This window comes from Nansenia antarctica (genome assembly GCF_963989245.1).
Source record: "Nansenia antarctica genome assembly, chromosome: 2".
Classification (NCBI taxonomy): Eukaryota; Metazoa; Chordata; class Actinopteri; order Argentiniformes; family Microstomatidae; genus Nansenia; species Nansenia antarctica.
The window spans coordinates 57,257,217-57,263,095 of NC_137675.1; positions in this window are offsets into that span (position 1 = coordinate 57,257,217).

A 5,879-nucleotide genomic window follows, 5' to 3' on the forward strand; every position below is an offset into this window, starting at 1 on the left:
GTATCCCTTTTATCAATAATTCTTCAATTTGTGCAGATCAGGTAAGGTTTTACTTCCTCTTATCCATATTTAGTTAATGCATCAATGTATTACTCCTAGGTAACCATTCTAATATGGACAACAATGTGCCTTGAGGATAAATCCAAAGAGGAAGGCTTCAGTGAGAGATAATCCTTTTGGCCTCTGTGAAATGAACTGAAAGCATGTATTTTACCAACACGTATACCATGCAGGGCCAGACATCAGACATTCCAGGACACTCTAGGACAGACAGGAGATACTCTAGAACCCCAAGGTCAGACAGCAGACAATCTAGAACACTTGGGTCATACAGCTGACAGTCTAGAACTCCAGGGCACACTCTCAGGAGCAGACAACAGACGCTCTAGAACACCGGAACACAAAGTCAGACTTTGCCTGTAACTTGGTCAATACTTTGGTTTGGTAGGTTAGAGGTTAAACGTGAGCTTTCATATTTGGATACTGAGAACTGGTGAAATGGTGTAAGTCAATGACTGACTACATAATTGTTGTCCCAGTATAAATGGAAATTTGTACTTTTGTGAGTACAGTTTAACCCTAAGCCTGATACACTCTGTATTGCTGTTGGCAGTTGTGATTTATTACATTTGAACATAGATAGCACCTGCCTACAAGGTCCGTTTCCTGACTGGAACTGCAATGTGGAGATGACTCATACACTGGAGTATTACTGTGAGTTCACCTGCTGTTGGTCATCATCTAGACGCCCCCCTGAGTGTGCTGGGAATGTTAGGTCTCTCTGACGAGATGCACCCCAAGAGCTGACGTGTCCCCCTGCGGAGCGCCACACAAGGCACCTCAGTCTCCAGACGGGATTTCCTGTGTCTGAAGGAGGGGCCGTGCCTCAGGAACCACACCCCAGCAGAAGCAGGGCTGTCAGGGCTGGAGGCTGACAGAGGAAGCCTAGGACAGCAGTGACCATACTCAGGCCCTGGGTGTTTAACTAGTCACCACAATGTTGTTTCCTGCCCTCATTGTTTAAGCTTGAAAGGAAGGATGAGCCATCACAAACCATGATGGTTCTTTTGCCCTTTGTAATTCATTTCCCACGGCGTCTATTTCTGTTGGTAGCTATTGTATCTGATTTAAAAAGATTGCTCGATTGCGCCGCGCGTCATATAATTGCACCATACAAATCAATTGGAAATAAACTTTCTTGGATGTATTCTCCAAATGATCACTCTGTTTGAATGCTCTGTGGCTTTTAAGCTCAATAGAAAGATGAGACTGAGAAGCATTTGCAGTTCAGTCACAATCTCTTCCACCATGAAACACTGTGGTTTTACTTTCTTAGAGAAACCAGAACTAATATCTAATTGTGTCTTGAGAGCACAGAGCAGAGACTATGAGAAGAGCATCAGCGAGACACTGCAGTCCAGCCTTGGGCCAACCACAGATCTAAACACAGAACCCAGTACAAGCTCTTGTTCAAGACAACGTAAGAGGGCATCATGGGGAAGAAGAAAAAGAAGGCATTAAAAGTGACCAAGAAGAAAATGGTACGGTGCAACACAATTTTAGAAAACGTTGTATGAACACTGTAAATGCACTCTGTGTTCTAGTGTAATGAGTGTTATGGATGCACTGTAATGAGGACTTGATGGTGTTGTTTTAACCCCTAAGGCAACCTCATTGAAGGGAGCCTGCCAGTCCGTCAGGTCAGAAACTACACAAGAGGAAAACAAGAGGTTCCTGGACCACATGACGCTTTGGCTCCACGACCACCAGCTGCAGGCTGAGGTGATCTTCAGCTACTACGACACAGACAGGAGCGGAACCATCAGCATGGAGAACTTAGAGCTGGGTAATCTTCTCCCTGTACTCGACACCCTCATTCCCAGCCGGCACCAGCTAAAAATCTGTCTGAAAGCTTTCATCTGGGTCTCATGGCAACAATTAAGGCATTTGTGAGGATTACCTCATAAAAGACGACAAATACTCTACTTAATGCTGTTTTACGATTAAGAATTCAGTTTTGAACTTTTCGAGCCTTTTTGACAGTCAGTTCCTTCTAAAGCCAACTGTAATCAGATGTTCCCAGCTCATTTAAAAGTATTATAAAGGAAATCACTGGTGTAAGAGATACATGTACAAAGGTTTTTTTATGAGACCCCTTAGTCATTACTGTCTAAATGCCACTGTGTGGTTTCATTGAAGATATACTGTAAGTGCTTATGCTCTGACAGAGCTTTGAATTGGGGGCTCTCACCCCCCCCCCCCCCCCCCCCCATAGATAACAGCTTGTCCTGGGAAACAGAACAATGTTCCTTTTGTCCTTCAGGCCACGGACATTGAGTCAACTGTACATTGGTACTGACGAAAGCATTAATCCTCCAGAAAGTTTGAGCCAAGGAAAGTCAAGGAGCACAGTCAGCCTAAAACCCAAACAACCCAAGCCCTATGGCCCTGTGGCTCTGTGGTAAGAAGCCATTCAATGGGTGATTCATTTCACAGATAGCATCATCCTCTATCTCTCATCATAGATCTAAGCAGCACAGGCTAGAGGATAAAATGTTTTAGCCACAATCCTGCCTTTTCTATTTATTTGGCTCTGTCTAGCAGCCCCTTTGCGTTGGTGTCTTTGTGAATCATCACAAAAGAACCTTAGGAGACCAATAAGTCGAACCCATCTGCTGGCTTAAAAGATACATGTTCAATTTCTCTAGTGCAGGGTAGGAAAAACCCACTATTAGCAATACATGTTTCACTGAATCCTTCTCATTCTTAGGGATCAAAGACTTGGGAATCCCCTGTCTACAGTTTCAGCTGGACATGCTGGCTCGGCTGCTGAAGACGGAAGATGGAGAGATCGATTACAGAGACATGAGCAACCAATTACAGAGAGCCAGGTACAGTAGGTAAAGTATATTAGGAATTGTTTGGGGGGTCAGTTTAGCATGTTTCCATTGACTGACATTAATGATGGTCAATTATATCCCAAAGACTGGAGGGTACAAGGAGAAGAGATGGGAGAGGGGAGGATGCTGATCAAATACACACATTGATATCAGAGCAAATGGAGGAGGGTGGAGGAGAGAGAGTAGAGGATGGTATCAGACAGGGTTCCTGGGGTGAAGATGGTCCCTGCTGTTTGGAAATCACCAGAGAGACACTGAGGCCCTGCCCTCACTGCCAGCTGGGACTGTGGAGCCCAGCCCATCCTGAGACAAAGACGTAAGCAAGCACATTTATTATATGTATGACACATACCGTATGTTATAATAGACACATACATATCCATACACACAGGCTACACTACAAAGACATTTCTATATAATGCATACTGTACAGTACTTTTTCATAATACAGACTAAAATTCAATACCATTTAAGATGCATGTCGGGAATGTATGTTTGTCCTGACGTTCAAAGCGCCCTCTGTAAAATGTTTTATATGTAAGTCAAAAGACAGACATCAATTTGTACCTCAGAGGAATGGTTTCACACATCCTTGTGGTTAAATTGGAATAAACACGCACCACTTGACAAACTCTAACTATGTAGGGACCAAGCCACAAATTGCTGCTACTGAAACAGAATATCTACAAGGTTAACCATGTGGACCAAACCTCTCTGGACAAAGTTATTTCTGACAGTCAGAGCTCTGTGATCAGCACTAAATCACTTTGTGACACACGTCATATAACTCGGCATCTCACGGCACATGGAATAGACAACAATAAAGCCATTGGTAAGGAACATATTTTCCATTCATCTTTTCCATTGTGAAACATGCTACAGGTTCGTTCTTCTGAGTCTCAGACTCATACCGTTTGACTACGGTGGACCCCATCCAGGAAACGTTGAGGTGGTGGTCCCTAGCAGCACCAGGGTGTGGAGCCTGACCAGGGTGATCAAGGAGCAGGTCGGGATCTGGAGCTCCAGGCTGCAGGTGTTTAGAACCAGGGTCCCCTCCCAGGAGTCCGTCCTCCCTCCAGAGAGCTCTCTGAGGGAGTGTGGCTTCACAGGGGGACCAGAGGACTCACCCCATCAGGTTGCACTCTTCTATGAATACAGACTGGAGTTCACAGACTGCTCCATCCTCAACTGTGACCACTACTTTGGTTCAAATCTGCCTTTGCCTCGGGAGAATTCTTATTTTTAGCTAGGCGTAACTACTGCAGAACATCTACTAATACGTGTACAGTGTAAGTATCATTACATGTATTTCCTGATCACCAGATTATCACTTTGGAAAGAAGGTGTAACATCTTGAATCAATCACAGTTTACAGTTGTCTGGGTTCAGCTGAGTTCATGTCAGCATTAGTCTGCACCAGGGGAAGAAAAGGGGATTCAGCACCTTCTGTCATGTTTTTGCATTTACTGTAAGATATGTGCAAAGCATTGCATATGCAACATGATTACATTGCCTTTTTAAATGGACATGTTTAGCGTGGGCCTCAGGGCAAAGTGGGGAACACAGGGGTGTGTTAAGCGGAATGGTGTGTTTGAAAGTGCTGGTCTAGTGGAAACCACAGGGCTCTATAAATGACGGCTCTTGTGGTGGCCCACTAAAGCGTGCCCTGAAAGAGGCACACCCATGCTTCCCCGCTGCTCCCACATGTTTAAAAACACTTGGTCAACAGCTGGATTCCTAATTCACTCCAAAGTGTGCCAAGACTTGATTTGGCCTTATTAGGAGGAGGCATGCTATAGTCTGAGGCACCAAGCTCTGTGTACATGAATAAGAAGAATGAATGTGACCAAAGCTGTTTTGCTGTAAATTCAAAATAATATTTATTCAATAAGTTCAAAAATACTGGACAATATAAATATTAGAAAATGTAATACTTCTTTCTTTGTCATCAATAAAATTGAAGACATAACACTGTTACACTGGCAATAAAAGAGAAAAAAACATTTCATACTGTATAACAGACCTTGACTTAAAACTGTCATTATGAGTAATTATACAGTCACGAATTCTAGTGTCACCACAGGAGAGGAAATAAGACAAGACGTCTAGCAGTAAGGCTTTGATCCAATGGCTAACTGTCTACAATTACAGACAATAACAGTGCTCCACTGAAACCTTAAACTACTGAAACATTGGATTCTATAGAAAAGCATAGCATCTTGTAGCGATTGACAACATTTCACTACTGTTCTGTAGACTTCAGTGAAGATCCAACATATACGTACTGCTGCCTGATATGATAGAAGAATGGTTCATCGTTTTAACTTAAACACAACATTAATATTTCCAGTTTATAATATATTGCTAATATTTGTATATTCTATGTTGTTATGGGGTTTAATGTTTGTAATGCTGGGCTATGCTCTTGAGACAGAATACTGTGCAAAATTCATTTGCATCCAGCAGCTAGTGGCCTTGAGGACACTGGAATAGCTCAATCGTGCTAACCACAGTTATTTTTTACTCTACCAAAGCCACAATGTGTTTTATGGGGATGAAGGAAAGCTAACCATGAAGAATCCTCCACAGGCCAGTTAGAATAAGGAGCAACAGAGAACACTGTTAAGCAAAGCTGTCTAGCCTATACATCTTTGTACATGTGGGTAGTGTTTGGTTTTGAATTGGCATTTGCATTCAAAAGGGTTCTTGAGAGAGGGCGTAAGCAATAATGGACTCAGTCTAGCTGTTTCATAATGCTGTGAGTAACCCTCTTGTAGATTCTATGTACAGTATACAGTTGAATATTCTAAGTTAGGTGAGAGGTGAGTATTCACCAAAACAAAACAAAGAAAGCTATTGAAAACATGTTTCTTTGGTCGTCTTGTGAAGTGCTGCTGACACACACAACTAAATGTCCTTGGTTGGGTGTGGAGAAGTCGACCAGAATCACACCCTCTCCTGAGTGTCAAAGTGCACTTG